Source organism: Anser brachyrhynchus (assembly GCF_964034855.1).
Source record: "Anser brachyrhynchus genome assembly, chromosome: 1".
Taxonomy (NCBI): Eukaryota; Metazoa; Chordata; class Aves; order Anseriformes; family Anatidae; genus Anser; species Anser brachyrhynchus.
In genome coordinates, this window is record NC_137694.1 from 160,677,012 (window position 1) to 160,690,436 (window position 13,425).

At 36.5% G+C, this 13,425-nt stretch overlaps 1 long non-coding RNA gene across 2 annotated transcripts; it reads left to right on the forward strand.

Moving 5' to 3' along the window:
* Nucleotides 1-6,691: 6,691 nt before the first annotated feature.
* On the forward strand, nt 6,692-11,110 carry LOC308188302. 2 transcript variants are annotated; one of them, XR_013945374.1, is made up of 2 exons: nt 6,692-8,251; nt 10,779-11,110. It is a non-coding gene; the product is annotated as an uncharacterized lncRNA (long non-coding RNA). The 2 variants fall into 2 exon arrangements; XR_013945375.1 differs by lacking the exon at nt 6,692-8,251 and adding an exon at nt 8,260-8,643.
* The last annotated feature ends 2,315 nt before the right edge of the window (nt 11,111-13,425 follow it).

Sequence of the window (13,425 nt, forward strand, 5' to 3'; positions counted from 1 at the left end):
CAGATTGCTGGCTGATGGACCTTTTAAAGGACTGCTCAAAGCCTTGAGAAGATTTAAGCACAGCTTTGTAACTGATAAGGAAAGGGAACATCATCTTGTGTCTAATGGGAAGAAATATTTTAAGGGACTTCGGAGATTGTGCAAAAGAGATCTTTAGCTAAATGGCCAAATCTGGGGAAAGGGAGGGAAGGAAGGATAAAAAGAATTACTTGCATATAAACAAGCTTCTGGTCAGTATGCTTGTCTGGCTGAGCCCTGCACTTGGTCACCTCAGTCCATTACATCCTCTTGTTAAACTATATTTTCCTGTGTGAGTGTGTTCTCTCTGTTGGGGTGTTATGATGCTAGTGAATTTCCAGTTGGTAAGTAAGATAAAAGCCCCCACCCCTGGATAAAGGGACTTGGTAGTACTGGAGAGTCCGTAGATTATGGTGCCGGATATTGGAGACACTAGAAAGTCTGAGGGTTGGCTACATGTGAGACTATCAGTTTGGACTAGCCAGAAGAGAGACCTGTTTACATGCGTTTGCATAGAGGTGTGACATTTTCAAGGAAGCTTTAAATGACAGGAACAGGATCTGGCCATTTGTGTTGTTTGTGTTTATGTTAGTGCTATTTGTGTATGTGTGATACTTGTAAGACATTGTTCTTGTGTGCGTTTATCTACTGGTGGTTGGCTACCTGTGTGTGTGTGTGCATGCACATGCTAGGTATAGCTAAGAATCCCCAGCTTCCCTTTAGCAAGAAGGACCATCCCTTAAAGGCCATCACATCACAAGTACTTCCAGAACACTTAAGAACAAGAAATAATTTACTAGAAGTGGACAAGAGAGTCGCAGAGTCACATGAATGCAGAGGAGGAGAAGGAATAGTTCCAAACAGCTCCAGAGAGCCAAGACCCCCCTGAACCTCTAGGGGAGACCTGCTCTACCTCTGCTGGGGCTATGACACTAGCTGCAGTGCTGTGTGAGAGCACATCTTCAGGTGCTGTAGCTTCAAAATGGATGTAAACTGGTTTAGTCAAACAGAAAGAGATCTCACTCCTGGAAGTGTCAAGCTGAAGCTGAAGTGTCTTGTATACAGGTGTACCAAGGGGAAAAAAAAAAAAAGCGCACTGCTGATACTTTTTAGTCCTCTGTGCCAACTCCTGAGACTGTGACCAAACAGTATACCAGCATACATTAAGTTTCAAATTATTTTCTCATACTCATGAAACCCCAAAATGTTTAATCATGAAGATCTCTTGAAGAAATTTTTGCATTTCCTTTCCTGAATTTAAGCACAGAAAATACTATACTTCTTCCTTACTTTAAAATACAGAAACACAATTCCTTTAGCTGAAATTACAAGCAGTGTATGCTTCTGACAATGAAAAAAAAAAATTGACTGAAAATACTAGTTAAGGTATATAGTTTACACTAGATCTTCAGCTCTGACTTCCCACACATTAGATGTATTTTAGTACAGTGCTAATTATACATCTGAGCCCCAAATAAAGCAATGTGTTTTTTTTCTTGTTGTTGTTGTTTTGTTTTTGTTCTGTTTCTTTTCTTAAGGGAACAATAAATTAATCAAGAGATATCTTTCTCATAAAATTCTGTTATTTTTTATAGTGGATAGCACCATACAGAAATATTTAAAAAAATGTTGTTTCGTGTTTTATGAAACACATATGGCAGATATCCTTGAACTTTGCAACAAAGAAATGCATTTGTCTAATAGTGCATTATCACATATTTTCTCCAAAATAGTTTTAACATGAAAATTTACAAAAACAGAAAACAGAACTTAGTACGAACTGAAGTACTGGCAATTCAACCTAACTGATTTCATATAGAGGTGCTTTGTTATGCTGGCAACATCCTTGTTCTTATCCAGAAATAATGTTGCAAGGACAGACACATTAGTGACTTGAAACTTGAACAGTGTTTTTCAATTCCATCACAATTTTGGCTCAAGATGCAACAATAAAATATTATGATCTTTTGTAGATGACATGTTAAACAACAAAAGATAAAATTGTGTAACAAGTGTAGAACATTGCTTCTTGTTTGTTTGTTTTTCTTTTAAATTAAAACTTTAATAACAAATGAAAGACATCTTGAGAAAATGAAGACATACTCTTATTTTCCCTTCTGAATTACAATAAATTTATTGGCTTAAATAAGTAACTGAGCACTGCCAGATTTAATAAATTACACAACCTGCATTGAATTAGTTTCACATTGGTGACTTTTTAAATGCACTTTCAATATCTGTCCTTTGCAAACTATTCTAAAAGGTGCACTGTCATATATTCTGATTTTGTTGTCTCTTCTTATAAGTGCTTTTATTTGGAATTAATTCATATCTATGCTTTGCCAGAACTATCCAAGCTGAATTCAGATTCCTAATTAAAAAAAAAAAAAAGTCATGGAAAAATAAGTATTATTCACATAATTTTCTCTGTTACTGGAATGTATTAAGCTGGAATCCCCAAGCCAGATGACATCTTACGTGAACACTGAGCATTCTTTCCAGCTGTCCTGTTTTATTAGGGATAGATCTGGCCCACAGTTCTCAGTAGAAAGTAAATAACTATTTTTGTTACATAGAAGAGGTGCTAGATTTGACATTTTTCCTTTTTTTTTTCTTTTTCTTTTCATTTTATAGTATAGATTGCATCTATCTATCTATTTATCTACCTATATGTTTAGCTATCTATTCATCTATTTGCTATCTTTTTTATATCCCAAGGTGTTGTTATGTCAGATACCAACAAACTACAGAGTTGATTCTTAGGAAAGCTTTCTGAACACATTCTACTGATTCATCTTAGGTTGTTTTTTTGTTGTTGTTGTTTGTTTGTTTGTGTTTATTTGGAGCTGCTGTAACAGTTGAGTTTGATATCTGTTCTGATGTAGGGATGTATATATTTTCATTTTAATTTGCATAATAATATTTGTATATGACATTTTGCTTGTATCATTTAGAAAAGTAATCAATCTTTGCTTTTACAAAACTTTTTACATTCTTAAACAGTCACCTCTTGTCCTTAAACTACCTTTGATTGTTCAAAGTCAGAGATGATTTCACTGGAGCTTAAGTGAATTTTTCCCACTATGTCTTTCTCTGCTCTCTCCATATAATATTGGGGTGGTAATATGGGGGTGGGAGGTGGTGGTATTTTTTAATGTCTTTTTTTCTGTTTTTTTTTTTTTTTTTTTTTTTTTTTAAGAAAGAGAAAAAGTGTCAGTTACAGGTAAGAGAAGAAATAGTATTAAATACACCGTGAAATCTGCCAATATATTCTGCAAATTTTAGAAAGATTATTTTTTCCCCTCAGAGAAAGATTTTTTTTTTCCCTACACATTTTTTATGTCCAGACCAACTAGGTCCAAGGAGCTTTTATAGAATAAGTTGCACGTGGAATACTGGAAACGTCTAAGTGAAGCAAAATCTATTCTAAAACCTGAAACTGAGGGAAAGAAAGAAATAGAAATATAGAAATAGAAATGGAAGGAAGGGAGGAAGGAAGCAGATATTGGAACCTCAATTTTAGGGACTGATTTTTGTGACTGCTTAATAAATGTTATATTAAATATCAAATACTTCTGTCTGTGAATCTACTATTCCAATGAGTTTCTGTGCATAAGATATGTGCACAGTTCCTTTACGATTTAGACTTGTCAGGAACTGTTTACAGGTCTTGGTGAAACCCTTTGAATTCTCTCTAGGAAAGAGTCAGTGAAGAAGTTGCCTGTTTAAGTTTTATATGTCTTACAGTGCAACCTCATTGACACATAAAGTCACGTACATGATTCTTTTAGAGGAAAAGGCAAAAACATGAAAGAGAAATGAAGGAAGGGAAGGAAGGGAAGGAAGGGAAGGAAGGGAAGGAAGGGAAGGAAGGGAAGGAAGGGAAGGAAGGGAAGGAAGGGAAGGAAGGGAAGGAAGGGAGGAAAAGAAAAACACTAAATGTGTGTAAACCACTGGGCTGGAGATCTGAGTTAAAGGAGCTACTTGCTGCCATCTATTGATTAACTGGACAAAAAGAGATGAAATGAGCAACCAGTCCTCTTTTGCACTAAACCTTTGTCCTTTGATGGTCCTTTGATGTCCTCTACCAGGACATCAAGGCTTCTTTGATTTCATAAATTTGCTCAAGATTTCCTCAAGAGACCAATGAAATATCATAAAAAATTTACTGTTAACGAAAAACAGGATGGCTGTTCTACTGGAGGCTAATCATAGCTTAAAACTTCATGTTGCTCTGAGATAATCTACTGTGAAAAAAGATGCGGATAATTGGTTCATAGCTTGTGTGAAGAGTTCATCCTTTGTAGTGAGTAGTAGACTCACACAGAACAGTAAAATCATATACATATTCTGATCATACACATTATTAAACTTCCCTTCTAAAAAAAAATATAAAATTCAATGTATAAATAACAATACTGGGGAGAAATGAAGATCTGCAACTACAAATAGCTACGAGTTCTGACTGAACTCATATTTTCGTTTTCTATGTTTGTGAAGGAATTTTCCTTATTGTACACTAATATTTATCTTATGCATAGTCTTTTAGGGATTTCATCTTGTTTTATCCCTAAATCCCTGCAAATTCTGAACCTGACATTTATTTTGACAAACTTGGATCAGAAGTTACACAAGAGTAAAGTCCTCATTTATTTGATCATATTACAGATCATAGAATCATAGAATCATTAAGGTTGGAAAAGACCTCCAAGATCATCTGGTCCAACTATCCCCCTACCACCAATATCACCAACTAAACCATGCCTCTAAGCATCAGGTCCAACCTTTCCTTGAACACCCCCAGGGATGGTGACTCCTCCACCTACCTGAGCAACACATTCCAATGCCTGATCACTCTTTCTGAGAAGAAATTTCTCCTTATCTCCAACCTAAATCTGCCCCGGTGCAACTTGAGGCCATTCCCTCTAGTCTTATCACTAGTTATCTGTGAGAAGAGGCCAATCCCCAGCTCCCCACAAATTTCTTTCAGGAAACTGTAGAGAGCAAGAAGCTCTCCCCTGAGCCTTCTCTTCTCCAGACTAAATAAACCCAGTTCCCTCCGCCACTCCTCATAGGACTTTTGTTCCAGGCCCTTCACCAGCTTTGTAGCCCTTCTCTGGACATGTTCCAGGGCCTCGATGTCCCTTTTGTAGTGAGGGACCTAAAACTGAAAATAGTACTGGAGGTGTGGCATCACCTGGTGAGGTGCCCCCTCATCAGAAGGACAATCACCTCCCTCATTCTGCTGGCTACACTATTCCTGATACAAACCAAGATACCATTGGTCTTCTTGGCCACCTGGACACACTGCCAGCTCATGTTCACATTGAGCATCAACCAACACCCTCAGATCCTTTTCCTCTGTACGGCAATCCAGACACTCTCCTCCAAGCCTGTAATGCTGCATGGGTTGTTTTGGCCAAAGTGCAAGATCTGGCACTTAGCCACATGAAGCTTATCCCATTGGCCTCTGCCCATCCATGCAACCTGTCCAGGTCCCTCTGCAGGCCCTTCCTACCCTCTGGTAGATCAACACTTCCCCCCAACTTTGTGTCATCTGCAAACTTACTGAGGGTACACTCAAATCCCTCGTCCAAATCATCAATAAAGATAGTAAAGAAGATGGGACCCAACACTAACCCTTGGGGAATACCACTCGTGATTGTTCACCATCTGGATTTAACTCCATTCACCACTATTCTCTGGGCCTGGCCGTCCAGCCAGTTTTTAACCCAGCAAAGTGCGTACCTATCCAAGCCATGGGCTGCCAGCTTCTCCAGGAGAGTACTATGGGAGACCATGTCAAAGGCCTTACTGAAGCCTAGGTAGACTACATCAGCAGCTTTTCCCTCATCCACCAGGCAGGTTACCTGGCCATGGAAGGAGGTGAGGTCGGTCAGGCAGGACTTGCCTTTCATGAACCCAGGCTGACTGGGCCTGATCCCCTGTTTGTCCCACATATGCTGCATGACTGCATTCAAGATGACCTGTTCCATCACCTTTCCTGGCACCAAGATCAGGCTGATAGGCCTGTATTTCCCTGGGTCCTCCTTACAACCCTTCTTGTAGGTGGGCATCACATTAGCAAGTCTCCAGTCACCCAGGGCCTCTCTGAATGACCATGACTGTTGATAGATGATGGAAAGTGGCTTGGTAATTACATCCACCAGCTCGTTCAACACCCTTGAGCGGATAATAGATGAGAAACAGTGAAAGAGTGAAATCACCTAGTTCAATCACTATTCAGTCACCTAGTCTCTCAATTGTCTCAAGCTAGTTTGTAATCTCATATCTGCAGATGATTGGCTGGGCAGGTCTTGGGCCACCCAAGTAATTAATGACTAAGAGCACTGGGTGTGCATACAAGCGCAGTTCTGATATCTAGCTATACCAATTGGACTTCTGTATTTATAGAACGTGCAAAATCTCTTTTGCTATGCCCCTGTATCATTGTTATTATACTGATAGAATAATTCTGATATTAAGAAGTTTGCACTGCATATCATGTGGAACTGCAAAAAGAACTGAAAAGACAGTTAAGGAACAGAGTCCCTGGAATTTATAATGCAAGATCAGAATCCTTTCTGTATCACCATTCTTTGATGACTGAGCTCATGGAAATTCAGTCTAACTATTTTCCTGTTAACTTGAAACGGAATGATTTCTACTAACTTCCAAAACATGCCAAATCAGGTATGTATATACTTTCAAAGATTAAACAGACTGAGTTAGAGAAAACAAGGTACAATTATGAGTTCTATGTATGAGAGAAATTCATGTAACAAATATAAAAATTACCCTTGGGAACAAGGAAAATACAGAAGAAAAAAAAAAGTGAGATATATAGAACTGGGAATAAAAGAAACACTGACATAGAACAGAAGACAAAATAAAGAAACAGGTAGAAATGGAGGAAGGAATAAGACCAATACTTTAAATAAATCAATTACAGATATATTAATATTTGGTTCACACCTAGCAAAAAATATATATTTAGTTTCCTCTTTGATCCATGTTTTTTTTTTTTTCTTAAATGTAACTAAATAGCTAAATAACATCAAACATGAGTAATGAAAGGGAAGAAATGCCTGCAGACTCTTGTACCACTGTGACCTGAATCAAAAGGAAATCATATCACCAGCTTCAAAGTGCTTATGATTTTCTGCTTGGACATTCTTGGCAGGTTTAGGCAAAAAATGGAACACATCATATTTTATGTTTTCCCAGTTACCAAATGGCTAAGAGGTACTTGGCTGCTTACCTTTTTTCTCCTTTTTCAATCCTTTCCCTTGCAGTAAAGTGTGTTACTCACCATCCTGTTTATAATAAGCTTTTGTTGGATAACATATTCTAACAGCTGGAAATATTTCTATGATGAAACTTTATTTCTGGAAGCTAGGTAAGGCTAGCTTTCTGAGGCTTCCTACATCTTCCCCCAGAGCGTATGTATTGAAAAGTGTTTTGGTCCTAGTTAGCAAATATACAATAAAATACTAGAATTATTTGGATGAAATGAAAACGTAAGAACTGTGAACCAAAGCAAGGTTTCAGATGAGCCCTCCAAATGTCTTATATGACCTGCAAACCATATTTTCAAATATTAAGCTCATTAAAGGATAAAACAAAACAAATAAACAGCCTATATATGTGTGTGACATATTATAGCCTCTGTCAGAAGGCCCTGAGCAATCTGACCTAACATTAGCTGTGCTCAAGTGGCAAGAATAGTCAGCATGCTGGAAGGTAGGGCTGTCATTTAGGGGGTTCTCAACAGGCCACGTAAATGGTCTGATGAGAAGTTCAACAAAGATAGAAACTCTTGCACCCGGTATAGGATTTCACCATGTGAAAATTTAAGCTAGAAACACTGAAATAAGCATGTAGTACTCTTGGAGGGGATTGCTTATTATGATACTGTTGTTTTTTCATTATCCTACAACTATAAATGAGAACCTGTGATGTGTATTAAATGACCTGCAAAGAGAGTAAGCTTAATTAAAGAGAACTTTCAGAACAACCTTCAGTTGCATAAGGCATTTGCCAGTGTAGGGAGCAAGGTTAATTAAAGAGAAATTTCATAACAACTTTCAGCTGAATAAGGCATTTTACCACTGCAGGGAATGCCAGGACTCTTTAGAACTCTTATTCCTACTCCAGTGGTTCCCCAGAGGTACTGTGGAGTCAGGAAGAGGAACTACCTTTTTCCAGAGACCTCATGTGAAATCAACTGATGGTGATTGTGTGTGTGTGTCTGCGTGTGTGGAGGGGGGTAAAACAAACCAACACAATCAGCCAAAAAACAAACAAACAAAAAACCACATGCCAACAACAATGGACTTTGGAAACAAAACAAAAAACCTCCTAGATGTTTCAATTGAAGCAACCCATAGTGTTAACAGTGGTTGTACTTGATATTTATGGATGTGGTGATAGAAGCACAACCCACAGCTGTATTGAAAATGTCAATAACATGAGTGATCTGTAGAAATTTAGGAAAAGATCTGTAACCACTTAAGAGTTGGATACCAAATAATCTAGCTAGCAGTTATATATTGTATATCTAGACAATTTCTAGAAGGAAAGAGAAACTCACTGGGAGGAATAGTAGTAATTTAGAGATAAAAGGCAAGTATTTTTTAAAATAGAACTGATAGAAGAAAATGAATGTAATTTTTCTGTACACCAGACAAAGAATTACCTTGGAGATAATTTCTTTTAGGGATGCAAAGATGAAGAGAGCTTTTAAAAAAAAAAAAAAAATCTATCTTTTCCAAAAGATTCAGAACTGGGATTTTTTTATATTTTATTAACTGATTCAAACTTTTTTTTTTTTCCCTGATATTCCTTGAAAGTCTACCATATCATTATAAAAAGACTTTCAGGAAAAAAATATAATAATAATAATAATAATAATGCCTCATGCTTAAGACACTTTAAAGAAGTAAATATCAACTAAGGAAGAATTTATTGAAGTTCAACAAATATTAAATATAGTTTTTCACTATCTTTATAAATGTGTTCTAGGATATAAACCATGTCATTTTTTTTTCTTTTTTTAATTAATGTACTATTAATAGAACTCCTGGAATATGTTTAATATTCATTCAGTGTCAGGAATAATGCAATCTGATGATAACTCATAAACTGAATATATAGATTTCACTTTTCCTTATCTTTGTTATTTTAAACTGTGTCAGTTAAAATGGCTAGTATCATTATCATAACAGTAGAAAGAAAACTTTTTCCCCCATTTCAGCAATTTATCAGACATTAACCAGAACTGAAATTGAAACACTGAAGGTAACTGAAGTTTTTATATCACAAAGTTTTTCAGTGTGTTTGAGTTACAATTTCTGGCAAAATGTTCATTTTCTCAAATTAAAATAATTAAAAATATAATCCTTCATTTCCTTATTTAATTCAGCATATCACCTTAACTCTATAGTGCAATTGAAGTATATTACAAATATATTTAAATTGATAATCCATTAAGAACATATTATTTTAATATGATTATATTATAAAATATGATTTTAATATACTTTAGATATTCTTTTCATCACCAAAGGTACTGCTTAAAATGACAGTTTGCATGAGGTACCCATATAGCATCATGAGTGCCTTGGATTTTTTATTTAATTTTATTTACTTATTTTGTTGTTGTTGTTGGCCACTGTTGGCTAAACTGGTCATGCCATAAAGAGTTCTTATATTAAATTCTAGGGGTAAAATATTTTATAAAAATGCTAATTAAGGTTTAGCAAAATCTGTTTTGCTATGCATTTACTTTTTAAAAATGTCTGCTCAGCATGGCAAAATAAGAACATGGCAGATGTTGTGGAAAAATCAGCTTCTATTGAGGCAGTCAAGTGTTCCTAAAAAAAGACTCTTACCGCCTTTCTCCTTTTTCAATAAGATAAAAAGAAGAGATTTTTATTTATTTATTTTATTTTTGTTAAGAAAGGAAAAAGAAAGTAACTCTAGTGAACAGAAAATCAAATAGCATATGCATCTATCTTTTAAACAATCAACTTATCACAAGTGATGTGTATTTTGTTCTTTTAGGAATAGCTTGAAGATTTATTGAACTTCTGCTTTACCATTTTATATAATTAAAAAAAAAAAAAGTCAATATATAAGGAGAAAAAATTCCTACAGGTTCTAAAGACGTAAAGAGATTGACTGTGACAATCAATATTGTGTTGGACTAATAGTGAACACAAAGGAAAACAACAGACTGAATTTATGAGTGGGGAAAAAAAAAAAAAAAGGCCTGACGTAATCCAATAGATTTCAAATAAAAAAATTAAAGTTAAAAACATTTTGCATCACCTCAAATGCATTAAAATAGACATACAGAGCTGTATTTACATAAGCCATGATAAAACTTTAATATTCTGGGAATGCACATTTTACATCTCGAAAGTCAATATTTTTTTTCAAGAAATTGGGGAAAAGGGATGTCATTTTTCCAGGCTTGTTTATACAGTACTTCAGTCTTTTCTAAGCAAGACCTTTAATATTATGTAAACAAATAATTGCTCCTCCAATGGACTAGACATGCATATTGGAAATATTTGAATAACAGAAACAAATTCTGTTGAAATTTTTTCTGCCTTGGCTCTGCTTAGATGCTCCTCAATTAGTGGTGTTTACAATGTATCACCACTCTGTGGTGTGGAAAAGAAAGAACCGAATACGAGCAATAGTCTCCCTCACTCTTCAAGTTCCCTTTTCTAACTAGCTGTTTTACTTCCTAGTACCCCAGATGTGACTGTGCAGAGCTATATGAGTTATGGAAGAAGTCCATGAGAAGGAGAAGCTTATGTATGCATAAGAATGGAAAAGAAAATCCTAGTACTTCCAGCTCACCATTTTCTGCTCTGTCCTGTTCAGAGACATCTACCAAGTTCTTGAATTCCTAATGAGATTGGATTAAAAAAAAAAAAAAAAAAAAGAGAGAGAGAAGAAAGAGGGAGGTCTGTTTCTATTTACAATATCTACGCCATATTCTTTTGTTTTAAAAGTATACGCAATTCTTTCTGATGTCATGGTACTTACTGATTTAAAAATAAATAAATAAAAACATCATAGAATGGCCTGGGTTGGAAAGGACTTCAAAGACCCTCTAGTTCCAACCCCCTGCCATGAGCAGGGATGCCCCCCACTAGGTCACATTTTTGAGGGCCTCATCCAACCTGGTCTTGAACACCTCCAGGGATAGGGCATTCACAACTTCTCTTGGCAACCTGTTTCAGTGCCTCACCACCCTCTGAGTGAAGAATTTCCTCCTAATGTCTAGTCTAAATCTCCCCTCTTTTAGTTTAAAACCATTCCCCCTCGTCCTGTCATTATCCGACTGAGCAAGAGTTGCTCTTCATCTTTTTTTATAAGCCTCCTTTAAGTATTGAAAAGCTGCAATGAAGTCTCCCCTGAACCTCCCCTTCTTTAGGCTGAACATCCCCTCTTCTCTCCGCCTTTCCTCATAGGATAGATACTGTAGTCCTCTGATCAACTTCGTGGCCCTCCTCTGGATTCACTCTAACAGGTCCATGTCCTTCTTGTGCTGGGGGCCCCAAACCTGGACGCAGTACTCCAAGTAGTGCCTCACGAGGGCAGAGTAGAGGGGGACAATCACCTCCCTCGACCTGCTGGCCACTTCTCTGTTGATGCAGTTCAGGATGCAGTTGGCCTTCTGGGCTGCAAGTGCACAATGCTGGCTCATGTCAAGCTTTTCATCCACCAGAACCCCCAAGACCTTCTCTGCAGGGCTGCTCTTATTGTGTTCTTCTCCTAGTTTGTCCTCATGTCCGGGATTGCCCCAATCCAGGTGCAGCACCTTGCACATGGACTTGTCCAACTTCATTAGGTTCATGTGCTCAAGCTTGTCCAGGTCCTTTTGGATGGCATCTCTCCTCCTTTCATATCAACTGCACCAATCATCTTGGTGATATTTGCAAACTTGCTGAGGGCACACTCAATCCCACTGTCTATGCTATTGATAAAGATATTAAACAGTAATATAATAAACTTTACTGCAAAACGTTGAAGTTAAGGAACTGTCACAGCAAGTGGCTAATCCATAAATCATTTATTATTTTACTTGAAAATTAAATTTGTGATTATCACACATTATTTATGTTCTTATTATAAATTTATTCTTTCCTTCAATAGATTTCTTTTATTGCTGTTGGTTTTGTTGTTCTCTGCTTTCAAAATGAGAGCTGTGAGATCCTGAGTACCATGATATTTTATTTTCCTAAGTTTCTGAGAAATGTCTTGAAACGATATTTATTAGTGACCCTAGAAACTTAACCTGTCTTTTGTACAAACCAGTCATGGCTTAACAGAAGAATTATATGTTTAGAAAATTAGTTCTAGTGGTAGATCTTTGTATTGTATAAATCTAAAATGAAGTGAAATGAATCTAAGGAAATATCTGAGACAGTGATAAGGGAATGTTCCAAGCAGCTGTTCAGCAGTATGGTTACGGATCTGAGCCCTGTGGAGTGCCTAGATGTATATTAATAAATAAGTGTAGACATGGTCTAAATACCCAGAAGATGTTGATAAAATCTGTTTCAGATATCAAAGAAAGCTTTTGGCAGTGTATGACAAAACATTGCATTCATAGTATAGCAAATGGGGACAGCATTCATTATCAGTTCCTGATACTTGTGAGGGAGGACAACATAAAAACACATATAAGAGAAGCAGAAGGAGATTGCAAAACAGTGGTCACAAAACTAAGATTTAATATTTTTTTCCTTTTAATCCCCACTCCCCCCTCAAAAAAAAAAAAAATGCAGACTTGTCCACAAAGATAGTTACAAGGGACTACTTCTTCAAAAATCATCTAAGCCCATTTTATATACTCAAAAATTCAACAGCAGCTATTTTGACAGATTTCTTGTTATGTGTACAGTAGTAAGTAGATGTTTCAACAAAAAGTAACTTCAACAGGAATGAATGGCTTATCTTTCTCCTTGAGAAACTATAATTGACTAGTTATGCTTAGTAGGAAACAATAAAATATTGAAGTCTTCTATAAAGCACATAGGGCTGTGAAGTTCTGGATATCTATTAAAACTAACTTTTTTTTTTTTTTTTTTTTTTGAGAAGAAAAGGGAGTATGATAGACAGAAGTTTTCATAGAATCATAGAATCATGGAAACACATGGTTGGAAAGGACCTACTAGATCATCTAGTCCAACCATCCTCCTATCACCAATACTACCCACTAAGCTATTAAATCATATCTCATAGCACCTTGTCCAGGCGCTTCTTGAACTCCGTCAGGGATGGTGAGTCCACCACCTCCCTGGGCAGACTGATCCAGTGCCTGACCACTCTTTAAGAGAAAAAGTTTTTCCTGATATCTAATCTAAATCTCCCCAGGCGCAACTT